We start from the raw sequence: 27,721 nt of genomic DNA, 5'->3' as shown, positions 1-27,721 counted from the left end.
AGGCTGTGACAGGAATAGATGTTGAGTAGAAAAAGAGAGCTTGGATTTGGCATGGTAGAAAGTGCTGTCAACACCCACTGGAAGAACTGTGATAAAGACACATGGGAGCCTGGGGACCTTCAGCAGGGAGTGGAATAGTGAAGGAACGTTTCTTGGGCTTGAAGATAAAGGGACTGCTAGAGGTGGGAGAAGTTATTTACTCCAAGATGGCAGAAGTGAGGTATGTACATGCCGATGGGAAGAATACAGTGGAAAGAAAACCACACAGGCTGTCAAAGAGACTTTGGCCTCCATGCTGAAAGTGGGGGCATAAAAAATGAGCTGCAAACTCAACATAGAGGGGCAGAGAGTCATAGGTGCCAGAAGACTGAATAGGACGTTTCTTAACTGTTGTGTGACATCAGGGAGACAGTTCCGGAGGAACTCACAGAAAGGGCAGTGTGCGTATGTGCCGTCCCTCAGAGCACCAAAGCAGCACAGGGCAGGAGCACGAGCAAGGGCTGCAGGCTGGATGAAAAGCTGTAGGAATGTCCCTAGATGCGGCGGAGCCATCGGTTACCCTAGCGCAGAGTGAACTACTATAGAGGCAAGGCCTAGCAGGCACTGCAAGTTTTGGTTCTCCATCTGCTTGACATCTCCTGCCAAAACCCAATGGTCTGAATGAGAATTTTACCTACAGAACAGTGGGGAATCTGAAACCCTGGGCAAAAAGGGCTGAGAGCTCATAGCTACTCAGCAGTGTGACCCCTGAGAGCTCATAGCTACTCAGCAGCGTGATCCCTGAGCAAGTGCTGCCGGCACCTGCTAGAGACACTCACGTGAAAGGGACAGGTGCAACCCCTTGCGCCCCTGGCACCCTCACACATTTTAGGAAACAGAGTACATAATTAAAGAGTTGACAAGGTGAGAGTCCGGGCTGGACTCTTGTATAAGTGTGGTCCACGCCCCCAAGAAGTGGCTGGGATGGCTGTGTGCATGAGGGGATTCAGTGTTTGACTTGGGAATTACCACTGATCACTGTGTGACCTCGAGTCATCATCAGTCTCTACCTTAGGCTCCTTCCTCTCAATGGAGGATGGTGTTGGGAGCTACACATTTTGGCTTCTGTTGCTGTGGCAGGTGCATGGGTCCTTGTGCTCACAGATAAGCACTCCGGGAATCCATGGGGATGTCCCTTCAGAGGGAGGAATGTATAAATTGTTTTCTGCCCAGAAGGCTGGGAGAGGACATGGTTAATAGTCTGGTGACCTTTGTGCTATCTGTACGGCTGAGACCATCTCGGATCCTCCCTCTAGATCCTTATCCTGAGCCAGTCAATCTATAGAATCCATCTTTATGGGAAATGTCACATGCTCTTTACCAAGAGAGTCGATGTAGTCACATCTTGAGCTTTAGTGTTAGTGTGCACGCGGGACTGATTTCATTATCACCACGAAAAATTTCACCAAATTGTGCTATGCTTAAATATGCCCAAATAAACTACTTGGGGACAGACTCCCAAAGTTAAACAAACACCAGCTACTGAGTAGTGCTGAGCCAAATTACCTTCTTGCCTCCACCGATCATTACTCTGCTGATTGTGGTGGTTGCAAAACGCCCACAATGTTGTTAATGAACTGTGGATAATGCTATCAGGTAAAGGCTGCTTCCAGATTCAAAGAATAAAAAAAAAAAAAAAAAAAATTGAACAATTAAAATAATTCAGATCTAGAACGAATTATTCTGCAATAAAACGGGCCCTTTATCCCAGAGAAAGGGTGTAGAGGAGGCTAGAAATTTTAGATGGGATTCCTGTAATGGGGATGCGATGAATGGTAAGTTCCCTTCAGGTATATTCTAGGCCTCTGAAACTTCTCACTGCCTAGGATAAATTTACTGTTCTCAGAGTGTGAAAAAACAAAAAACAAAAACAAAATAACAAAACATAAGACAGAAGTCTACAGAAGTCTAAAGATAAAGTATGGTAAGAAATAAGCATGAAAAAGCATAATTGTTGTGTAATACACTAAAAAATATGGCAAGAAAATGTGTGTGATGATGTCCATAAGAAAAAGATACCTAAAGCAAAGGAGATAAAGGAAGTAGGCTGGATGAAAGAGCGAAGGAGATAAATATGCAGAAGGCTGGCCTGTCGTCTCCAGCTGTTTTAGTAGTTGCCCATCTGTGCTGGGCTGATGTCTTACATCTAGATGGACCCAGACTCCAGGCCTGGGAGCAAATGTGTTTAGGTATGCCTGTGTGTGATGCTCTGGGTGGTGCTGATTCTGAAGCTACCTGATAGGAGTTAATGGCTGAGCATGGAGACATTCAGGGGAGAGTTCCTTAGGTGTGCTTGGGCCAGGAAGCAGGTGGCTGCAGCCTGGAGGTCCCTTACAGTCTCTAATTCCATTAAGAACTGATGCCATCAAGCTTAACAGTGTTAAGATGCGGTGTTACATTTACCTGTAACACCTCAGCTTACAGCGGAGCTCATGCTATCCGCAATGCATTAGGAAACATGTAGCCAACAAGCACAGGCCAGAAACCAAGCCATTAAAACCTCCAGTCAGGATCTAGTGCACTGAGGCAGGAGGCCCCAGACTCAGAACTGAGGTGTGCTGCATCCTGACCTCCAGGGAACACACTGGGTGCATAATTTTCCCCCATCCAACTCTTCAGTGGAATTCTTCTTCTTTTTTAATTGACTACTAAAGGGAAAGTATTGTATTTTTCCCTTTTGTGGAAAATCTTTGAAGACAGAGGGTGTCTTTTATACGCGTCTCTGTTTGATTTATACTAAAGTATTCTGTATTACTCTGAGTGTTATCTTTTGGAAGCAAGGAGGTTGAGACTTCTTATACTTACAAGCATATTTGAAAAAACATTTTAGTAGATGAAGCCTGCACACCGTGAGGGTCAATTACTCCCTTTCTTTATGAAGCCACAGTCAGGCAGAAAATGAAATTTATTCCAGGAAGATAATGAAAAGAACAATATGTAAGAAAGTTACTGTAAAAAAAAAAAGGTTACTGTCTGTTTCAGAGAGTTTCTTGGTCCATTTCCAGTCTGTGGACAAAGAACTATCAATTCCTGGCTTCTCATTTTTCCATGCCAGCTTTTTCAAACAATATGATAAACAGCACAAAAAGTGACCTACTTCACAGCATAAAAAAAAAAAAAAAAATGATGTGTCATTCCAAAGTCTGTGTCTTCTGTTTTTTCATGCACAGGGAAAAAGACAGACACTTCTCTAGTCATTCCTCTCTGACTGATGGGAAGAGCTCCTTTCTAAAAATAAATAAATAAAAGAAGGTGTATATGATTTTTTTTTCCTCCTGAAAAGCATTTATCAAATGTTCCCTTATGTTAGGACCATTTGATATCTTTGGTTTAGCTCTCCAGCCAGACTATGAATGTGCCAAACAGTGCCAGACAGAGCAGTAAAGAATGAAGGGATATAAAGATTGCAATGATTTTTTCAGAGACAAGTTTCCTCTGGGAAGTAACTCATATAAAAGCAAAAATGGCCCCAACGTCTCTAGTGATGTGTGGAAGGTCATGGTACAATGAACCACAGCAGATGTTGGCCTTCGCTGACCACGTCTGGGCTCCGGCATTCTCTAGTGACTGAAGAAGGTCATAGAACAATGAATCACAGCAGATGTTTGTCTTCGCTGACCATGCCTGGGCCCTGGTATTTTCTAGTCATGTGTGGAAGGTCATGGAACAATGACCCACAGCAGATGTTGGCCTTCCCTGACCATGCCTGGACCCCAGTATTCTCTAGTGACTGCAGAAGGTCATGGAACAACGAACCACAGAAGAGCGAGGCCTTCTTGACCAAGTCTGACTCCCGTTTTGTATCTTCTCTCTGTGACCTTGACCTAAGAAATCCTCTGGGTGCTTTGCGTTTGCCAGCTGTCACATGAGAACAAGAACATTGCCCTCGAAGGCAGCTGGGGAGGCGACAGAGAGGCTGGAAGCACTCTGAGGATAACCTGACTCACAGAAGTTGTGCAGGAATTTTTACAGCAGAGAAGTTATTTTTTAACAAAAAAGAAATTCAAAGCACCTTGTGGGGAAAATGACTTACCTGGTCAAACCCATCAGCTGCAAAAACCATGTAAGCTTAAGGTTTTCTTGTAAGCTGAAACACACCAAAATGAGATCCATTACTTACAAATGAATCCATCTAGAAGCTTGGGGGGCACTACATTAAATTTGCTAGCTGCCTGAAGAGAATTCTCTTGTTTGCTACGCTGCCTTGCAGTCCCTAATGTGATTTTTTTCTCTCTCTTGGTGTTTTCTCCTTTTCAGCATGTCTAAAAATTTTCATTATATTGGCATTTAGGGAGTTTATTTTTTAAAGTATTACAAGTGCAATTACATTTTTAGTGTCCATCTTCTCTTCTTATAGCTGCTGAAACCACTTGTAAGCTGCAGACACGTAGGAAGTTTTGTAGATTTCTCAAGGTTTTCTATGTATACTTGTCAGACAAGTTAAACAATGAAGAATAAGCTATTATTAGAAAAGTAGGCTAATGATATGGAACCAGTCTAGATTCCCACCAGCAGATGAATGGACAAAGAGAATGTGGCATAACATACACACTGGAGTTTTAGTTAGCCATCCAGAAAAACTTAGTTCCCGGGCTTTCATGGCCAGCTCTCCACTGACTGAGACATCTACCCCGCAATACATCTACATAACCATATCGACTTGGCCACCTCTTTACCTACTTAGAAGTAGGAAGGGAACTATTTACAGGCAGGAAGGGACCCCGGCAAAGGAGGAGGGTGGCAAGGGCAGGTAATGGGAGATAAACACAAAGCGCGATGATACATAAAGATATCACAATGAAGTTCATTTGTGTCCATTCAAAAAATAGTTCAAAAATGTCACAAAAGTACATTAAATGAATGAGAAGACAGATGAGCAGCCAGCAAATTTCTCCCCTCATTTCTTTATGAATATTATTTACAATTTACATGGAAAAGAGAAAAAGATGAAAGAGCCGAAACAATTCTGAAAAGAAGGGTGAAGGTTGGAGTCACTCTACTAGATTTCAGAACTTCCTGTATACTCAGGCATATCAAAACAGATACTCAGATCACTGGAACAGAGTAAAGGACACAGAAATCACCCCACAGCGGTCCAGCCAATTCACCTGTGTCAAAAGGGCAGAGAGAATTCACTGGTGGGACAGAGTGCAGACAACCCCTGCATTCCACAGGTCTAACCAGGGAGACCCCAGTACCTCACACCCAAATTAACTCAGAGTTAATTTTGTACAAGACTCAATCGGAAAACAGAAAGACAGAGACGTTTTATGAGACGAGAGAGAGAGAGAGACATAGAGAGAGAGAGAGAGAGAGAAAGAAAGCACATTTCCAGGATTTAGGCTGAATGAGGCATTTTCAGATAGGACACAGAAAGTGTGAGCCACACGAGAAGGACAAAATGGATAAATCTGCCCCAAACAGGAAGATGGGACCATGTTTACTAAATTTCTCCAAAGCTCTGAAACAAAACTTTTGTTGTTGTTGTTGAAGGAAGTTATTTCCTGTCACTGTGGGTCAGGATTTTGTACGGTGAGAAATACTTTCTCTCTACCATGGAAATGCTTATGCCTCTAAGGACCCCAAGTGAAGTATATGACAAGATGGCTTTGGAAGAAGGGATCTGAGCATTCGTTGTTTAAAACTACATGTACAGTGCAGCACGGAATTCACTGTGTTCTTTTGATGTGTGTGTGTGTGTGTGTGTGTGTGTGTGTGCGCGCGCTTTAAAATCAATTTCCTATTATTGCGAATTCTATTTTCATGTAGAAAATCCTATGCTACCAGAACAGTCCCAAGTAGCAGCCATTTCTCAATGCAGGCTGCAATGTTTTCTATAAGAATGTGTTGATAAGAGGCTAAATAAATCAAAGAAATGGAAATTTGCTCAGAACAAATTACTTATTTGATTCAGGTTCCCAGTATTTTCCTAATCCATGTCGAAAAAGAAACAGTGACAGCATATTTAATACTTCCTAACTTTCTTAATTCATTTTGAATGTCTGTGTATGCACGCACACACACAGACACAGACAGACACACACACACAGACACACACACACACACACACATATACTATGTGAATAATACTTTGGCTTTTTGAGGCAAGGACTCACCATCTAAACCTAGGCTTACCTAAAACTAGCTCTCCAGCCCAGACTAGTTTCAACTCGTAATTCTCCTGCCTCTGTTTCCTAAATGATGGGACAATAATCACTAGGCTCTATATTTTTATTAAATTATTATTTTAATAGAAATAGAGGTAAAAATAATGAATACCCTGAAATTTCATGCTTCATTTAAATGTGAAAGTCTGTTCCAGTAACAGTGACAGCCATTTTTCTTTTTGTTAAAAATAACAGAAGAATTCTATTATTTCTCATACCTCCCACCCTCAATGCTCCATGTGGGTTTAGGGTATATCTTGTTACATTCTACCTCTCTTCACACACATCCTGAGAATGTGGGGTTTAAGGACTATAAACAAAGACAATGAAAATGTCCCCTGGGACTTACGTGTACATTGTAGCGTGGACTCATAGGTTGTATCTTACTGGCCTATTATGTCTGCCTGCCTTTGAGGCCAAAGCATTTCTGGTGAAGAGTGCAGGCGGAGAGTAGAACCCGGAACTCATCATAACCCCCACTTATGAGAATCTCATGAACTCAGAGGAACCAGCACCTTGAGATGTCCATGCTGGCTAGCACAGCTTACCGCAGGATGATTATGTTCCTCTGAAGAATAGTGGGGTTCTACTAACATACACAGCATCTAACAGGGAGAACCAGGGCCCATCCCAATAACCGTATGAACAGTAAGACAAACCTGGTCTCCCCTTCTGTGACAAAAACAAAAACAACAACAACAAAAACCCCAACTCTCCCCAAAATAAAAACGGAAATGGATGAAAAGAAAGTGCTATTTGAGCAGCTCTGCAGGTAAAGAAGTAGACAGAGGCTTCCTTCACACACCTCAGCCTCCTCTTTTCTAGAATAAGAAACACATTTCCCTCACAAATAGAACAGAGCTGAACCCCATGTCACAAATACTCTTAATTAACTTTCTGCTTTCATTCTGTCTTCTGAAGCGGCTCTTCAGGGTGAGAACTGCATTTCAGAGCCTACAATCACAACAGCTATGAGAATAAGTCTGGCACAACTGACAAATTTGTTCTCAATCTCTATTTATAAAGCAGAGGATGTGATAAGTCAAATGATTCCTGATTAATTTCAGCATATAAAGCAGTTAACAGATTGTACTTGCTTGAGACAGAATTCAGCATTTTCTGCACAATGGGCTCTGAAGTTTATACACAAGACACGGTTAAGAAACTTCTCTGCCATTACTTGTAAGAAGTGTTTTTCACAAAGACCCAAATGTTACTTTTGGTTCAAAATGATAGCATGGCCTCTTTGGTACATCATTTCATTCTCTAACCCCTTAAAATGGGAATTTAATAATAAAAAAGACAGATATAGAAAGGGAGATACAAAGTCGTGTTTTTGTTGTTTGTCTTGTCATGACAAAATACCAGCCAAAAGTGACCTGAGGAGAGAAGAGAAGGATTTCTTTGGCTTATGGTTTGAGGCAGGTCTAAGAGCAGGTACTCGAGGCAGCTGGGCGCACCGCCTGTGCATCCAGGAGACAGCGATGAAGGCTGCTCTTCCACCTGTGCTCTCCTATTCTCGGTTCCCCAGACCCTAAGGACGCCATGGAGTGGTATGAAGGTTCCCATATGAAGGTTGGCCTTCCCACCTCAGTTCACACAACTTAAAAACTACCCTGCAGACGAGCCTAGAGGTTTGTCCTCTAGATGATTCTAGATCCTGTCAACTTGACAATTAATATATTATCACGACAGATGAGTGGGCTCTAACTAACCTAACAGAAATACAGGCTAGGTGTCTCGACAGGGTCCTGGGGAAAAGTTGAGAGCATTTGCTTGGCACCATATCCCAGAAAGGCAGGTCCTAGAAGAAAGAAAGGAATGGAAAACACTTGGTCTGAAAAACTCCTAACACAGTTATGGTGGGCTCGGGACTCCATCCTACCGCAGTGAAAGACCCTGACAAACACCCAGGGATTCTGAAGGCTGAAGACAGTAGGTCAAGGGCAACCATATAGCTGTGGGACTTTATTTGTTCATGGTTGAGTATGCCTAAAGCCAAGATGTGGGATATCAGACACAACAAACAGGAAGGAATTTTTCGTCTTTTGGAGGAAACTGTCCCATCCTGGGAAGAAACTGTTTTAGAGGGTCATCTGCTAAAGTTAAGGATTTCAATTTCGAGAAAGCTGGCTCAGCATATGATTTCATTTGTACATGCATAAGGCCTTCATACACCAAGATACCTGATTGATTTGATCCTTGCGAACATCTTTAAAGTGCCAAGGAACTGCTGATCTTAGCCTCTGACTTGAAAGCCAGGGCTCCGATAATCACAAAGAAGAAAACAGGCCCATGGAAGGCCAGATATTCAAAAGATATTTGAAGACAACTTCAAAAGATCTAGAAAATTGTCCAGAGGAATCAGTGGAGCTACTGAAACCTTAAAATAAAACCAAATGGTGTTAAAAACATAAAAAGGCAAAAATTGACTTCAGGAATTAAATATATCCTTCAGACAAAAGATTCAAAATAAGGTTTGAAGAAAAAAAACAGGAATGTCTCCTGGAGTAACATGACTGAAGTCAGCCAACAGGGTGACAAGGAAGGCAGCCATCTAGCTGGCCCAATACTGAAGGAAGAAAACTGCCAGGAAAGAAACAATTATTGACCTGGAGCAACTGTTTCCGAACTACTACCAGGAGCTTAGAAAGGCCCAGTAATGTAGAGCCAGAGTACCAAAAATCCCAGTGAGCCAAGACACTGCACAAGTTCAGAATGTCAGGACAAAAATCTTCCCACCCAGGATATACAGAAATCGAGACAGCACTGTTATTTAAAATCAGCTCTTGATGTGTGTTCAAAATTGTGGGAAAAAAATTTTTAATGGAAAATGATGATTAATGAACCTATAGTTTTGTGCTCAAATCATGTTTCAAATGTGAGGATAGAATAGAGTCTTGCTGACAGGAAGATATTCAAGAATAGTACTTTTAGCCAGAAAGTTTAAGAGGGTGTACCTCAGTACAATGACAAAATAAGCCTAGAAAGAAAGAGACCCAGCCTCCAAAGACGAGGGACTCTCACCCGGAAGAGCGATCACAGGCAGGTCCAGTATCAGTCTGTGAAGCTGTCGCACAGCAGCTGAGAAACACGCCACCGAGTGGAGATGCAGGCAGGATGAGGTCGAAACAGGCACAAAGCATTATTCAGAGGCATAGGACGAAAGGTCAGGACATACGAGTGTGAGAGCTGTGTGTATGACACTCTGGGGTAAGTCAGAAAACAAGGCAAGGGGCAGGAGAAGGAGCATTACTACAAATAGGACAGCCCTGGACAGAAAAGGGGCACAGCCAGCACTCTCCCAGAATGCACAGCTCTGCCGGATTGATACAAGCTTAAATTAAAAGCAAGCTTGTTACATGGGATTGTACATTTTGTAAACACTTCTGCTTTCTAGCATATTCACCCAGCAGCTCGAGTATAAAACCAACTCCAAATGAGTCAAAGCACGACTACAGGTTTTGCACATAATGCAATGGAGATTAATTTATGAACTATTTACACTACAGATTAATATTTATAAACATTTGTGAGTAAAGTATTTTCAGATGGGTGCTTTTGAGTCTGGGAAGTGAATGTTCACTAAGACTCAAGTACGTTTCCCTGCTTCGATGATCTCTCCCAGGCTTCTGGACCCACATCAAAGGCGTTCTTATGCTACTCTATCAATGAGGCAATTTCAGATGCAGCCCTGGGTTTACTTATGGACAAAGGAGATCATTGAACCTCTCTGGCTTCCTTCATCCTGTTCCCATTCAGTCTCTTGTCACTTTCCTCTTACAGTCCTGGCTTTTCTGTATTAACATGCCACCAACTCAATCATCTAAATTTATTGTGTGTGACCTGCCCTAGAAGCCCAGAAAGCTCCTCTGACATATCAAGATCCCCACTGTTCACCCCACAGCTCAGCTCAAACATCCGAATGACCGAATACGTAAAATTTTTCAGAAAAGCACATTTCTGCTCTGTCCCCGACCTTCTTTACCTTGAATATCCCTGAAACTCCACAGCACTAACCAGCAAAGCCTCCATCCAGGTGGTGTCAGAGGGAGGGAGGGTCCTCAGCGCATTCTCACTATGTCCACCCCTCTGGGCTTTGCTATAACTGTTTTCTAGGTTTTAGATGAAACCCAGTTACAGCCATTCCTTTCTTTTCACCTTGGGAATTTCAAGGTTTTAGATAAAACTCAGTTACAGCCATTCTTTTCTTCTCACCTAGGAAATTTCAAGGATCCCAGAGGCATGTGCTTAAAATGAAAGGAGCTTTAAGATACAGCACTCGGGCAATAAATCAGAGTCTCCATGATGTGAGTTGCCAATCCCACCCTGGAAGTCTGCACCACAGATCCTTGCCTACACTGGAGGAGCAGGCGGTGACTTCTGAGATGGAATACAGAAATCTGTATGTGCCTGTTCCAATTGAGAAGGTTTTCATTTGTTGAAATATCAGAGGCATTTGCTAAGTTGTCCTCCTTGGAACTTGTCATGACAGTACGTGCCTTTTCAGCCAGTGGGGCTTATTCTCTTAATCTCCCCATTTCATATCACTACTATATAGTCTATAGGTCAGATCTTTAAGAAAAAAAGGGTTTATGAAGGCAGAAAAAAAAAAAAGTGACAGTATAAGCGATCTCACAAAGCACTCGCCCCAGGAAGGCAGCACACACAGCACAACATACTTAGGCACAAATGCATTCTTGCTATTTTCTGTAAGTGTGCTCTGGCCATGTGCCGTTCTCCACCCACTCATTTCCCTAGAGCCCTTTCACCCTCACAGAAGTTGCTCTCGTTTCCACAGAGTCAGGCTCTTGCATCTGTAATGTGGGTCTTAATCACGTGTTCTCAGCCAAGCTCAAGTCTTGACTGAAAGTATGAGCTTGACGTTGCTAAGACCTGCTAAGCTTAACCTTGCTTGGCCTCTACTGCCTGCACGACCCCGGAAGAGGAGCCTCTATAAACCTAGGTCCCGCCTTTCTTGATGTTAAGGGAATGCTGAGTATAGCGCTCCCTGCCAGATTTCTGGGGACATAAACTGAGATAAGAATAAAAAACAACTGCCGCAGTGCCAGAAAGAGGATGGGAGCAACTGAAGCTGCGTGTCGCGGACTCCTTCCACAGCTAGCCGGCAAATGTGTGCTGGAGCAGCGAGAAGAGCTGTTGCCATCAGCATGTCATACACCACAGCGATTCCAAGTAGACTATAGGGATTCAAAGGGAAGATAAACTGTATTTAAATCAATTTCTAAAAAAACAAAAAAAATAAAAAAACAAAAAAAAAAACCCACAAAAACAAACTCTTGGTAATGAGAAACAAGTAACATTCGAGTTAGATCTTGTCACAATGGGGGATTTATTCATCACCATGACAGAGTCATATCTGCTATTTGGTGGAGTCTAAACGTTTATCTGCTGAATCCCCAGCACAGCGCTGTGTGGTCTGAAGAGGTGGGTGCGTTAGGTGAGTGGGGAGATGGTGAGTCTCCACCGTCACTGACAGGCTTACTGCACTTCGAAAAGAGGCCGAAGAGAATGTGCTTGCCTCTTGTCATGGGAGGACAAAGCTATGAGGCAGAGGCATCAAGAGACGCCATATATGCTTGTCGCTTCATCTTAGACTTTTCAGCATCCTGAGCTACAATACATAAACTTTACATGAATTTTTCAGTTTACAAATTAATTGCTTAAAAAAAACAGGTTTTTTTTTTTTTTTTTTTTTTTAAGATGCTGGCACGTATCTGTAATCCCAGCACTTGGGAGTAGAGGCAGGAGGATCAGCCAAGGACAGCCTACACAGTGAGATAGAGGCCAGCCTGGGCTACAGGATACACTGTCTCAATAAGAGGAAAAAAATAAAAATAAAAAAGCAACTTAAAACAAAATTAATTACTCAATCTAAACATTTTGTTATAGCAAAAGAAACTGATATGCAAGTCTCAAATTATGAGCAATCAGGCTGAGAATGAAGTATAAGAATGCTCATGTGCCCCTTCAATGCCCACTGCTGACTGGCTCCAGTCACTCTGAGCCACCCGGCAGATGCAAGCAAAGTTACAGTGGGTTTATTTCTTAGTTTCCAATGGAGATCACTGTTCCATCTGCACAGAAATATCATGAATAATGCCAGTTTCTAATGTTTAGATGAATACATAAGAATGATGTCTGCAGGCAACGTTGAAATGAGAATCTAAAAGAGAAACTGGCTAGATGCACAATACGGACGAGTGGTCTTGTACATTTATCGTCATGATGATGGTTATTTGTTTTAGGGTGGCAAAGGCAAACCATTTCCCACAGGCTGTGCTACCCTAACATCTGAAATTATATCCATCAAAGAAAGGTGATTCAAATACTGCAGTGTTTTAAAAGAGGATTTTTGGAGTTTGTAACCCACAAATGACTTGGGACATTTGCTTTTCAGTGGAAAGGTAGAGGAAAACCATTCTCCTCAATGTAGAAGCCTCTTTGCCACAGTCCATGTGGCCATGTGCTGGAAACCTAAATGAGGTAACAAGGGAATGGAAAGGACAGATGCACAGACCCAGGTACAGAGAAGCTGGGATTAGTTGGGCCACACATGCTGAGGGAGACGCAGGATCTCAGCCCATTTATTTTATACACCTGAATCAAGCTGTTGGGCTTACTGAAACAAGACGGTGGATTTAGTGTGTACAGCTGAACAAAGAGGTGGGTTTATTGTGAGCAGCTGAATGAGGAGGCAGGGTTAGCTAATCTCTGTAGGGCCCTCTACAGCGGGGCAATCTCAGGCTCTAAACCTTTGGAGGCAGGAGCTGTGGCAGATACTTTCTGTCACACTGTCAGCATCTGCCCACAGACCAGAAAAAGGCTTTGTTATTCCTAAGAGCACTGGGCATCTTGACATGGCCACACTCATACGAACAACACACACTCAGTCAGGACTTGGTCTCTCACCCCTGCTCTCTGAAGTACAACACAGAGCCACGGCCACGGCTTCTATGAGGAGCGACAGTGTAGAGGAGAGCACAGGACATGGAAGAAACTCCTTACCGCTAATCCAATCAGCACCTGACCAGCAACTGGTCTCTTCTTTCTCAGGCCAAATAGGTGAGCGTGTTCCCAAAGGAGGAGTGTTTGAAACCTGAGTGCCCTGGAATTGAGCTGGCTTCCTTCTCGGGGGTCAGGACATCTGTAAACTAGTGCTTGTTCTTTCTCATTTTCATTCTCTCTGTCTCTCTCCCCTTTCCTCCCCACCCTCTCTTTCTCAGGAAAAGCAGGTTTTATTCAGGAGCTGCTGCAATAAGGAAAAAGAGACTTCAGAACAGACCTGGATTCCATTCCCAATATGTCATGGTTCAGTAGGGGAGACTGAAAAGCAAGGGAGCAAAGCTGGGGCCAGTGAGTCAAAATTACTGAGAGGAAATATCTAAGATGCAGGGACACTGGTTCAATGGACCTTCTTATTTTTGCTGAAGGCAGGTCACCTGGGCTAAGGAGAAACACCAAATGAGAATTTTCATGATGGCCGTATATAGGGAGTGGGTACTCTCTAAGCTGAAGGAGCAAAGAGTTTTGCTACCACAGTGTGATTCAGGTTCAAGACAAGGAAGACAAGGTCATGGCTTTCTGGATTTTGGGGTTTCCATGAAGCTGGCCATCTTGATCACTGGCAGCAGCTGGCATTTCCGGAACAGAATGTGCTTGTGGTCTACATGTATGAGAACTGTGTCACGGAGCCATGGTCATGGTACAAAGTGGGAAAGCGGCAGGATGCCCTAAGTCCTTTTGGGATTGCGGAAATTGTGTTATCATCAGTAAAACCATGAGGGGATGGTAAACACTTTCAAAATTTAAAGCTAATGGCATGACTAACCTCCAGAATCTATGCACAGGCAAAGCTCTTACTTTACAATCTTTCAGATGTTTTTGGAAGCTGAGAGATTCATGTCATTACACAATTATTTACAACAACAAATGCCGTTTGGTATCAATGTTTAAAAATGTTGTTTTACATGTTTCTAAGTTTTAAATGCTTAAAATACATGCACTCTTTCAGGTTTTGCAATGAAGTTAACAGGTAACCTAAATCTATTAAGTTTAATGTGGAATAATTTTAATAATGAAAAAAAAGCAAGCATTCTACTTAAAAACACAGATTATATTTACTAATATACACATTCATGAGGTGCATGTTACACAACCATTACAGAAATAACACTTGGTCCAGGGCGCTTCTTGTGAATGAGAACTGTCACAAAGACATTAACATAGTAACTCCTGCTATGAAGCATATGAGGCAGGAGTGCTGAACTTTATGCAGAAAGAAACCGAGATCCCAAGATGTTAGAATGCTCAATAAGCACCAAGATAACGGTTGCTCTGCCTCTGCTATCCTCTGGACATGGCAGGCTGTCTCCATGACGGATGCGGCTCATGGTCAGCAAAGAAGAAACTGAAGCACAGAGACAGGGCAGCTTTCCTCCTCTGACTGGCCAGGCTTGCTCTCAGGCTGTTGGTCCCTGGCTCGGAGCTTACGGAACACTCCCGAGCTTTCCCCTTTCTCTGTTTTATCTGATATGTCCGTAAAGACTGACTTTCACATCAAGTCACTGAGGCCTGCATCTGAATCAAGCCCTCTTTGCTCTGTCTTTGCAGCTCACCAAAAAGCACACCAAATTTTACCAGCTCTCTTCGGATAACGAGGCCTGCCTGCTACTTTATCAGACCTAGAGAAACAATTTCACTTAGATTTTCTAACTGACTTTCCTGCTATTGATCCCCCAACCCCACAAACAAACCACATAAAGGATTCTGAACACAACCACACCAAAGTGCTATAAAATAAAATGGGCAAGAAGGAGATTCTTAGCTTTCAGCCTTCCCGGGAGGGCTTCTTCAGAGATGTACTCTCTAGTCTTCTCAGCTGAGTTTCCTTAAGACTGGCAGGGGTATACAGGCTTGCAATCCTGGCAGCAGATCGCCCGGGCTGAAAGCCTTCTAGTATGGAGAAGCTTGAGACTATTTTAGGGTAACAGTGCTTCCTAATACTCTATAGTTTGTTCCCATCTTTCAGTCTCTGGGCTTGAGAATTATAAGCCTAAAGAGAAATATACTTCTACATAAGAAGAAATAAAGTGAGTTAACTGCATTGATAACCTCTGGTTTACTATTCTGACAACTAAATTTCTGTGTCTAGGAGGAAAAAAGATGGAGCAGGGGAATGCTGCTTACTCTTGTCTTACATCACACAGGACCACCTGCCTAGGAGTGGTTCTGTCTGTATTGATCATTAACCAAGAAAATGCCTACAGGCAAGTCCTCCCCCCTTTCCTGATGGCCCTAGTTTGTGTTGAGTTGACAAACAACGAAACAAACAACTAACCAATGTAGGTGGGGACAACTGGTCATTTTCTGGAGATGTGAAAGTGATAGATTTTCGTGCTTAGTCTCTCCTTCTTCATACAGCTTGGCTGGTCTGTTCCCTCTGCATTCCCAGAGCATAATAGAGTACATGGTGCTGCGTTTTTGAGTCTGTTAAATAAGCAAATGAACTTACCCCAAATCAAAACACTGCCAAGTGGCTTAGCTAGGATTCTAACCTGGGCCTTTATGACTTTGAAGGCACAGTTCACGAACACTTTGGTACTTTTGACTCCTTGTACACCATTTTTGGGTCAGAAATCAAGTTTCTCTAAGGTTTACTGGTAAAATATATTTCTCAAGGTATGCTGTAACACTAGTGATAGACCTGAGCATGGACTATGAGGGTGTGAGGTAAGCAAAATGCAAGAAGATCTTAGAATTCTGCTGCCAGCTCCTGTCTCTCTGTATATACAGATCTGTGTGTTCGTGCACAGAATTTATCATCTGCAAAAGCAGTACACGCATGCATCCTTTTGCTATGCAAAATGCCCAGAAAGGAAATTCTTTACTTCTAACGAAAAAGGAAAATGGGCCAGGAAGGTCATCCCTGAGGAACCAGACAGGGCTGGGCATCCCAGTGGGCTATGGAATATTTGGATCACAGTGTTTATCAAGATGAGTCACAAATTTTGAGCCAAGTAGACTGGTCTACAATTCATACAGATTCCAATACAAATTAAAACTGTCTTAGGTAGGATTTCTGTAGCTGTGATAAGATGCATGACCAAAAAGCAACTTGGGATGGAAAGGGTTTATTCCACCTTACAGCTCTCAGGTCACACTCCATCACTTCAGCAGTTATCCAGGTTCTCTGTAACTCGCTTTCTCATGTCTAACAAGACGGAAAATAGCACTCATCTCCTAGGATCGTGACGTGAATGAACACTTCATTCACTTCATTCATTCATCGTGGAGCTGTGCAGAACTGAGCCTCAGTTACATGGCTCCTTTACCCTACTGAACATCCTACATGACACCATTGCTTCATTTTTCTCTTCCATCCCTGGTCAGCAAATACAGGAGTGAGTACCCTTGTTCCACTGAAGCCAAAAAGATTAAGTAAAAAAGAAAAATAGGAATAAACAACTCACCATCTTCAGATGATTTTTGGTATGCTTTATTGTTATAATTATCCCACTTTAAACTATTACCATGCCTGGTTTATAAATTAGATTTATCATAGACATTTATTTATAGATAAGAACCATCGATTATAGGTTTGGTGATATCTGTGGCTTAAAACATCTGTTGAGTCAGACTGGTTGGAGTGGAAGGAGACTGCTCTATACCTAAAGTACATAACTTGTTTGGGTAAGTAAGAAGAAAAGCACCTGGTTTTGTTTTGCGACAGTGAGAGAAGCCCCAAGTCATATACTTGGAGTTGAAGAGGGATGAGCTTGGAGAGCAGAGTTTCTGTAGCCAGTGTGAAGGGTGCTGGAGGCCATAGGGGCAGGGTGAACACATTTGAGAATGCTTGTTCCATTATTTACAAACAGTATTTAAAGGAAGTTCTGACCTTCAGGAAAACATGCAATTTGTCCCTGTATCTTTACCATTATAAATATTTATCCAGCATAAGTCTATTTGGTGCCTAAGTAATAGTGAGTATAGATTCTAGGAATAAGTCGTTTGGATTAATAAAGGTCCTCCCTACAGGCGGACTCTAACAGGATATCTGTAGTGCTCTGCACCACAGTTATATGCTAGGAAAACATAGGCTCCTGTACAAATCCCAGCCTTTGAGTTCTCAGTGTGTTTCTCCCTTCTTAAGTGACAAGCCACGCTCATTAGAGGCCGAGAGGTCAGGCCAGAGCAAACTGATTATTAAGTATGCAGATGCCACTAATGGCAGGGCACGGAGAGATACTCTCGAGCACTGAGTCTCAAAATAAAGTGACATGGACTATAAATGGAGATGGACTTCTTAAGCAGGAGGTGACACTCAAAGTCACTTGTGCCTCCTTTGACTGCTTTCTAACATTTCAGCTAAGATGCGAACCCAAAGCAATCACAGCTAGGAAATACCAGGAGGTGATATTCAAGATAAATAGCCTGGAATATGCGCTCTTTATTAACCAATCATTATTGCTGTAGCCTGAATGGGATCCCCTAAGCCTTTTAGGTTAAAACCTAATCATTGCAGCAACAGTATTTAGCAGGCGTGGGCTGCAGAAAGCCATGTGGGCCCAGAAAGGAAGAACCCTGTGGATCTCCTTGGAAGGAGATGAGAACTTAGCTCCTTCTCTGTGCACTGTGAGGACTTAGCAAAACTAGCCATCTGAGAACCAAGAAGTGGGCCCTCAACAGAGACCAGTCTACTGCCAATGTGCTGTTTGTCCCATAGAATTTTGAGAACCAAAAAAAATCTGGGTACAGGGGTCTTTTCTGAGACTGATACTCCAACCAAGGACCATTCATGGAGATAACCTAGAACCCCTGCACAGATGTAACCCATGGCAGGTTAGTCTCCAAGTGGGTTCTATAGTACTCAGAACAGGGACTGTCTCTGACATGAACTGATTGGCCTGCTCTCTGTTCACCTCCCCCTCAGTGGGGAGCAACCTTACCAGGCCACAGAGGAAGACAATGCAGCCACTCCTGATGAGACCTGATAGACTAGGATCAGAAGGAAGGAGAGGAAGACCTCCCTATCAGTGGACTTGGCAAGAGACATGTAAGGAGAAAGGGGAAGAGGGAGCTACAGAGGGGATGCAAAGTGATAAACTGTAATTAATAAAAATAAAAAAAATTTAAAAAGAAAAGTTAAAAAGAAAACAAACAAAAAACAAAACAAAACAAAACAAAAAATACAACCACAAAACATTTCTGCTGCTGGCATCACTCAGATTATGGTCTTTAGTCCCAGCAGCCCACACAGAATGCCACTGAACTTAAAAGAAACCCTTGAACACATCTTGGGATCACGAAGATGAATGTTTCACCTGAGGCTGCATCTAGGCACACATTGCTAGAAATTGCTCCCAGATCGACGGGAATAAATGTTCCCGGGGACTAGGCCAGGATAAAGCCCAAGTGGCATGATGACAAGGGGCAGCTCCCTGGGAAAGTCCAGGGGTCAGGCCAGCCGACCTTCAGTACTATCCTGAACCATGAGACAGTGACAGCACCTTCCAGGGGATGAGTGCAGGTTATTGCTATTAACATATTCTCCAGCGCCACACCTCTATAACCTGGACTTTGGACATCTCTCTTTTTTATAACGTGATATTTTTCAAACAAACATGAATCGAATTATAACAGAAATAATGAAGCTGTTGACATGAAGATATTAATTTGAAACTTTCCCATTGTAATACTAAATTGTACTAAGAACTACCCAAACAAGATGACATTTTGTCCCCAATGACTGGTGCCTGGAGTGTAACCCAGTCAAGCCATAAATGCTCATCAGCAAACTTGTTTAACTTACATCAGTTAAGGAAGATGTGGCACTTGCCTAAGGCAACATCAAACCACAAAGCAGGCACTAAATGAATGGGTGAGAGGAGGTAGCACCTCCCTCCATTCCTACCTGTTGTTGGAGGGAGAGGAACTTGTCGGCCATTAAGGGAGATTAAAATAAGCTTCAGCTAACCAGCCACTTCCATTGCCAGCACAAAACAATTTGTGTGAATCAGTATTTCTGGTGGAATCACTGAAAAGCAATTATGAATGTGTATATGTAGATCCAGGTAACTACATATGAAAACATCTGAAAAGTCTTGAGTCCTGGTGAATGTGTACAGACCTTTCCTCATCGCTTTCCCCTAAATAACAGAGTTCAGGGACTTAGATGACGTTTCAGCGGTATCAGGCATCCTGCGTCTAGGGATGGTATGCACTCGCAGGAGGATGTGCAGGGGTTACCTGCAAGCCACAGAGAACTTCATACGAGGGACGTAAGCAACCCCAGGTTTTGGCATCTGAGGGGTCCTGGAACCGGTTCTCAGCGGAGCTGGTTGCACATCTCTGCTCACTGACCATTTGTACCTGTTGCATTCTTCATTGCAACATAAGCATTTTAATGCGTGTTATTTGGATTCCCCATGGTCCACATACATTCTGGCTGTTAGTGACGGTTGCTACTCTCATGTCCAGCCGGAAGTTGCCGACACTTGTACAATCACACCTGCTTATCCACGTCATAGTTACTACTTCTAACCTACTGAGTCAAAGAACCAGACAGCTAGAAGTTATCAACTAACGTTAAAGATAAACAAATAAGAACATATTGAATGAAAGCTTAGTGTCTTAGGAATGAAGAGCATAGTTACATGCTGCCGCAGGGAAGAAGCTGGTTCTGAGCTCATACTGGGCACTTGAGAGCTGGGGCTGGCATAGCACTAACGTGCACATTTAGAGGACTGCTTTCTGTGTACAAGAAGGGGGGCTCAGGGTGGTAAATAAATACAAAACATAAAATTAGGCTTATAAAGGTTACCATGTTTACATTACTCAAAAGCAGCATTTTCCTAACATGAATGTGAGAATTATTAGAATCAGGAAAGAATGTCCAATTAATCAGTTCATGGAACTAGAAATAATGCTATACTGACAACAATACAATTCTAAGCAGAGCCTGAGGTTGCTCCAGGCTGGGCTTTTGTGCTTTGGTCTTCATTCCCCCTGAATATCATTCACAAGTGATTTTGTTTCCCATTCTAAATCTCTCCTTAAAACAGCAGGTAAAATCTAACATGGCTGCTTTGATAACTTAAATGTTTTGTATATAATCACCTGTATTATTGACTTTTCTGTCATGATAGGAGCCCATGACCAAATTCCAGAAAGAGACAGTTTATTTTGGCTTACGGAGGGAGGCTTAGCAGCAAGCAGCAGGCACAGCAGCAGGAAGATGAGAGCTCACCTGCCAGCTATGGGCTCCAAGCACACAGGGCGGATTGGATGTGGACTGAGACTACACTCAGAGCCTGCTCTAGTGGCATACTTTCTCCAATAAGGCCACACCGCCTAAATCTCTCCAAACAGCGCTGCCAACTGGAGACCAAGAGCTCTCACATCTGAGTCTACTGGGGTTCTTTTTGAAACAGGGTTTCTCAGTGTAGACTTGGCTATCCTGGAACTCTGTACACCAGTCTGGATTCCTCTTCAAACTTCTCTATCATCATTCTGTGGAAATTTTCCTCAAAAAAACAAAAAGGTTTTCAACTGTATTAATTTGCATTTGAGGGGGAAAAAGCAGCATAATATTTGGCCAACAATGAAGCTGAAATCAAGTTTTGAATCCTCTAGAATAAGCAGCAATCCTTCCCCTGATTTCCAAATCTCAATGACATATTTGTTTTCAGTATTGTATTCCACTGTGTGACTAGAGACAACAAATATTATTATTACTAATAATAAATTTCAAATGTTCTAGCCACACAAAGAGAAAGTTAGATATTTAAGAACTGGGTACATTAACTGACTTGATTTAGTTACTGCACTTTATTCGTAAATAATTCCACTTTGTACTTCAGATATTTATAAAACTGTAAATTGTCAATATAAGAGGAAATGATATGAAAAAGAATGCTACCAGTTATCACTGAAATACAAATGCTTTTGCCTAAATCCAAATTTAATGTTCATTATACATGAATCAGTGCAACACACATTTTTGACCATGGTGCCAACCAACATTTATATATTTTGGATAACTTACATCAATCATTGGTTCTTTTAAGATTTAACATTTTGAGGCTCTTAACCAGTTTCTTTTTTTCGACAATTTAAAATGGATAATAATGTCATAAGGTTTCTCTATAAATATATTACCTCCTTTTTTTTTCAATCACAGAACTTAATAGTCTTCTGTTTTAGAGCATGTTAAACCAATAAATATACACCGCTACTTCTTACTCCCACCAAAACACTAGGGATGATAAAGAACCGTGTACCTTGGAGCGTTTCCTAAATAAATAATTCTGATCAATCCAATTTTTGAGTCATAAATTATTTCTTTGGAAAGAAGCTTCAGGGCTCCGTGGGGCCTCATGCATCTATCTTGTTTTGTTTTTTGAGACAGGGTTTCTCTGTGTAGCCTTGGCTGTTCTGGGGATTCACTTTGTAAACCAAGCTGGCCTCAAACTCACAGATATCCAACTGCCTCTGTCTCCTGAGTACCGGAATTACAGGTGTGTAACAACAATCCCGGCTATGTATCTACTCTCAAGGGAATTCTGTTTTCCTGTGTGTCAGACAGCACTGGCAGACAAGCATGGTCACAGAAGGAGGGCGTGGCGTCTACAGTTTCCTTGGGCCACATCCCTGGGCTTCTGAATAAATATCCTGAATAAATCACAGTAAGTGTTTGCTGCAGTCTCCACTCATTCCCATAATGAGTTGGCTGCATAAAAGGCAGGTTAATGGCATGAGGACTGTAGGATGTTATTTAGTCAGAGGGTGAGAAACCAGGGCAGGCTGCCGGCGTTGGCAATATTACAACTTGCTGTGTCTCTGGTGGCAGTGAGGATGCCTGCTGGCCTGTCAGCCCTGGGCATCATGCCACTGTCCAGGATTCATACCCTCCTTTCTGGACTGCTCCCCTACAACTGTGGAAGGTGGAGCTTGGATAGGGGAGAATGTGAGCCACCCAGCTTCCAAATTGCCCTCCTACCAAACCCTCTTCACTTTTCGTGGCCAGAGCCAGCATAGCCTCTGGGCAGGATTAACGCTGTAGAAAAGGAAACTCTCATTTTCAGGGCTGTTTGTTAGGAACAGCTACTGTGTCTTTCTTTAAGACTAACAAGTGAATTAAGCCCTGGGGCCTTTAATAGTTCTGTTTCCATAGACTTTTGCCATGGCCAAATTTGTTCACAGGAAATTATTTGTGTGAATATTACGTTAAATTTGTCAAATTGGATTTTAGTCTTTCTTGGTGCCTGTACTGTTAAGAACTTGATAAATGACCTAAACTTCTACTCATTCATTTGGTCCTTGGACAAACAGTTATTTATGTTTCAGGAACTGTAGGCCAAGCTTCAGACTTCATGTTTGGAGTGGTGTGAAATGAAACAAAGATATAACACAGAGGTCAAGATCTAGTGAAAAAAGTGAAAGTGAAGCAGCTTGTCTAGAGATGATATACACATGAGAAGAGTGCTCTAGTAAACCTGCTGCTTACTGATGGCTAGGTCTTCAGCAATGGAATTCACCCCTCCCCCCCCCAGTCTGTAATAGAATCTGAAAGGCTTAAGTGAGATGACATCATGCTGTCACATGCATAGTGGACACCCCACAGACTGAAGGTGTTCCCTTCTTACTTTTGGTTGTGAGCCTAGATGTTAACAGCTGAGCCTTCTCTCTAGCCCAACAGAAGGTAATTTCTTGTTAAGAATAACCCATTTTCAGGAGAAGTAATAAGGTTCCTGGGATGAGTGGAAAAGAATGTATTTTAGCTTCGGCTCACTAAATAATAAAGTGGAGGTGGGACAGGCACTCTGGGTGCATGGAAACAATGGAGTAACTTGGGGACCCAAGAAAAAGTCACTTATGATGGACGAGGAGAAAATAGTGGGACTGAAACACCCCACACCTTGGGGTGGAGTTTGAGATAAGGAAGAGTATCAATTCCAGGACAGCTATTGTCCTCAATATTCCAGAAAGTGTCATGTAGGATGCAAGGCTAGTTTAGATGTCTGTTTGAGTGAAATTTGAAATTAAACCTGTCTGGAAGTTACCGTAGTTTTATGTGCACCTATCAGCATCCTGGTCTTGGATAACGGCACCCACTGCTCAAAGTTCCCCACTTTTATTAGTCTCCAAATTGCTTTTGGTTACTGTGTTGTGAACAAATGGAATGTGAGAAGCAGGAGAGAATCATCTGTTCATCATGTCTGCCTCCCTCATGGTGTACAGAGGATTTTCTAGTCTCCATTTCTGTGAGCGTGGGGTTGGAGGTGGGTCAGGTGCTATGTATTCAAATGCTAAGTACTGGCCTCCAAGATCTTGTTTCAGTCCAGATGAGTAAATTCTTGTGTATAACAAATGATTTTCTGTAAACCATCCTTCCCAATTTAAAGTTAACTGGCTGGTTAATAAAAATAGCTAGAAGCCTGTAACTGGGCAGAAGAGAAAGAGGCAGAGCCTAGGTTCCCAGGCTTGTGGTCCGAGATGGGTCCACAAGGCAGGAGAGAGAAGCAGGAGAGAAGGTCACTACGGGGTAGCATGGGCCATGATGCCTGCCCAGGTAAAGTAACTTTAAAGCCTATTAAAAATATAAAAGGTCTGTGTCTTTCATTCAGGAACTAAATATTCTGAAGTGGGGTTGAAAACCCAAACAGTTATTTAGAAACAAGAGGTGCATAGGAAACTCCCCAAAGTAATGACTATACAGTGGATAGTAATACATCTGCTTCCTTCCTAATGAACAGTGTAAGTAGTCACCATGTCTGCGCCCCTCATTTTATGCAGGAGATCATCTTCTTTCTAGTCTCCAAGTCTACTTTCCCTGCCTGAGATCTTATACTCATTATGTCTGCCCTCCCTCTGTATATTGCCAAGGGTCACTGGCTATCCATGTCTGCCTTTCCTCACAATGCTAGAAAGGATCTTCCAGTTCTCACATCTTCTGTCTTTCTTACAACTCAATCATTCCTTACAGGAATCTTCACTCCAGACTCAGATAGTTTGAATACGTTTTGAGAGTCTTATTTGGGTAGGAAAAGGGTAAAGTTGGTGAATATAAAATATATTACATGAAATTAACTATGTTTATGTTTATAATAGGGCTGATCCCCAAAAGATCAACACCAATGAACTACCTCATTTGCTGTCTGTTTAGGAAATCACTTTAGTAAAGCACCGAAAAGCCAGTGTGGAAAGATCTCACTCTCAGATGGACACTGAACTGTATTCCCTTAATGTGATTTAACCAACCTTTAACAGCGCAGACATTCCCCAAACAACACTGTGCATTACTACACGCAACCAAGCATTCTGTTGGTATGGAGTCCTCTGGAGCACAGCAGGATGAGGTGGTATCACTGTGGGCATGCAGCATGTATTGGTACCATCTTGCAAGGTGTAACCAAGTTTCCTTTCTCACAGACCACAGCATAGAACTGAATAAACTAAAAACTTCTGAAGTTCTTTGTGTTATTCATTAGAGTAACATCTTCCAACAGCAACTAATTCCGAGGTTTTAGATTATAGTTAGGTATTAGAAGGTTGAATGATACAAGTTTTAATTATTTTAGACTTTTAAAAACAAAACAATTTCAATTTATATTAAAAAGACACCATGAACCCTCTACCTTGATGATTTATACTAGCAAACGAGACTAGAACCGTCATTAGAACCTGAACGTATAATGTCTCATTTGCCCATCTGCCTGTAGAGTGTAGCAGTAAAGCCCTTTTTTCTGAGACACAAACAGCAAAATCAACTTCAGACTGTAAAACATTTCACTGAAAAGTACCACAGAAACACGAGTCTCTGAATATGTAATTTTTAGATTTCTGAACATTTACCTGGCAAACACAAGAAGGTCGACTGTTCTGTAAGCAGAAGGCAGCTGTGACCGTACTCACCTGCCTACACCTGAGAGGTCTGCCTCATGGCTTGAAACAATCGAGGATCATGAATGTGAGGTAAAGACACTGGCAGTACGAAACCCACCCCGGTGTTTTTCAGGTTACTGCTCCCACACAGAAGAGTTCAACAAGTATTCACACTGCCATAAGTATCAAAAGTCACATAAAGATGATCTGAAGCAAATGGGAAAGTTAGTACTGGCTACATGTAAACACTGCTATTTTACATAAATGACTCTCCCAGGATCTGGTATGTGAGGCAGATCCCTGAAGTAATTCACCTACGTTATCAACAGGCGGTGGGTTGACATTAAAAGAATAACAGTGTGCTTGAAAATGCTTACAAATATCAATGGTTATGCTGAATTAATGTCTTAGCAATCTAAAACCCCAATGGCAAGGATAGCATCTACCTTTCACTGCAGTCTTTGCTAGTATAAAAATAACCATAGAAGTGAAGGCTGTGCAATTTGTACTTAATGGAAAAAATTGACCCTTCTGTGACTCTTAAATACATTTTACCATTATAATGAACACATAATAAGTGTAAGTTAAAACACTATAATTGACAATCATATCGGAGTTTTCGTGTGTGTGTGAGTGTATGTGTTATCAAGATTAGCTGGAACAGAGCCTGCATTCCGCATCCTACCACAGAGTATACAATGTGGTGAGCAGTCATTTTACACTTGGTCCATTGTCCTTTCAAAGTCAGAGTCAGCTTCCATTTAACCCTTCATGGTTTCAACAACTTCCAAGTCTGTCTCTGATGATTCCTTTGGTGCAAAGTGCAGTGATGTTTATTTGTTTATTTGTTCTGGTACATCTGATCCTTTGTGTCATGTGCTGGCTAGTTTATGTCACCTTGACACGTGCTACAGTTATCTAAAAGGTGGGAACCTTAGTTGAGAAAATGTGTCCCTAAGGTCTGGCTGTAAGAAATTTTCTTAATTAGTGATCAATGGGGAGGGCCAAGCCCATAGTGGGTGGTACCGTCTCTGAGCTGGTGTTCCTGGGTTCTTTAAAAAAAAAAAAAAAGAGGCTAAGAAAGCTGCATAAGGAGAAAGGCATAAGTCATATAAGGAGCTGTGTAAGGAGTAAGCAGCACTGACCTCTGCATCAGCTTCCTTTCCTGACTTCCTGATTCGGAAGTATGAACCAAATAAACATTTTTTGGTTATGGTCTTCATTGAAGCAAGAGAAATACCAATCAAGACATGTCACAACATTCTCCATTCATAAACTACTAATTTTGCCTCCACTAAGTCACTCTTGTTGGCCAAGAGTCTCTAAAGCACTGGAAAACACCCATAGACACATAGCTCAGGTTTCACCCCCAGAAGCACCACTTTTTCATTTTCTGCCTCCCCACACCAGCCTGACTGTTGGCAGCCTTCTTTTGTAGAGTGTCTGTTTCTGACAAGTTCACGTGAGTCAACACTGCGAGGCGGGTAGGCAATATAGCCACAGCACTCCTGTCTGTGTCCCCTGAACTGAAGATGGCCACAGCCCCAACACTGATGGGGCTACAACGCCTGGAAGGAACTGCCATCACCCACTGCTGAAGACGGGCACCCACTATTTACACACTGATCTGAGAAAGGAAGAGCTAACTCTGAGGTTTACAATTTATATAAACAGTTATCATTAGCTAAACTTGAACTATGGTGCTGGAAAACTGGTTTTATTGAACTAGAGCACAATCACTGGAAATCACACAGTTTGGAATCATGTTAAGTAAAAAGTAATGATTAAGAGCAATTTAAATCTATGGTTCTAACCCAACAAGCTGCAAGAGAGTAGTGTTCATTTATTTATGCAGAGAAAGAAACCACCAACTTCCCAAGCTTTGTGCAAACAGTTGAAATTGAAAAAAACTATCTGAATGTATGAAAACTATTTAGAAATCTGAAAACTAAACAATTCTTTTACATTAATAAGAAATCAGGTAAAAAAAAATGACAGGAGATACTGGGTATTTTGAATTCACCATCTCCCTTGATTCACACAATCATGGGGAAGCTGAGGAACGTTGAAGTGAAGCAGCTTCGGCAGCAGAACTGCAACAAAATGCAGGCGCAGGGTTTTGTCCCTAATCTTAGGAAACAGGGAACTCAAGGCACTTTTAGAGAAACAGCAAAAGTCTTGTAAACTGTCACCTTCCCCATGTTACAAACATCTTGTCCCAAGGCAACTAGTCTCCTTGTTGAGAACAAGTCTCACAGAGATCCACCTGCCTCTGCTTCTGGTGTTCTGGGATTAAAGGCGTGTTCTACCAATCCTGACCAGAAGTTGACTTTTAACACATATAGTCCATTTATATTATGGGGAAAAGACTTACAGCTGCTATCTATTTGTCTTTCAGTGGATGGTTTTCTCTCATATGCTCTACTCCAACTCCTAATGACTTATCAATGTACCCATAGGTTAAGGCATCATTCAGCCTCAACAGAGAAGCTTCTGTTTGTGGTTGATGATGATCAACACAGAGACACTCAACTTGGCAAGAACTTACAGAGGTTGTGACAGTATGTGTAAGACCTGTTCAGGCCCAAAGCAGACCAAATCCCAGCATG

At 42.2% G+C, this 27,721-nt stretch overlaps 1 protein-coding gene across 6 annotated transcripts in view; it reads right to left on the bottom strand.

The window, feature by feature from the left end:
• Fam110b (family with sequence similarity 110 member B) overlaps positions 1–27,721 on the bottom strand; it is a 137,372-nt gene that overhangs the window by 20,705 nt on the left and 88,946 nt on the right. The window contains exon 4 of one of the 6 annotated variants that reach the window (XM_055603591.1): positions 4,073–4,126. The exons of 4 other annotated variants lie outside the window; for them this stretch is intronic. The gene's annotated coding sequence lies outside the window, so the exon portion shown is untranslated. Of the gene's footprint in view, positions 1–4,072; positions 4,127–20,704; positions 20,753–27,721 lie in introns of those variants that run through there. One more of the 6 variants, XR_008719690.1, reaches the window with a different exon arrangement.

The sequence above is a fragment of the Psammomys obesus genome, unplaced genomic scaffold (assembly GCF_907164565.1).
Source record: "Psammomys obesus unplaced genomic scaffold, mPsaObe1.curated_primary_1811, whole genome shotgun sequence".
Lineage (NCBI taxonomy): Eukaryota > Metazoa > Chordata > Mammalia > Rodentia > Muridae > Psammomys > Psammomys obesus.
Note: the sequence above shows the minus strand (reverse complement) of the source record. Positions and strands in the feature narration are given on the sequence as shown.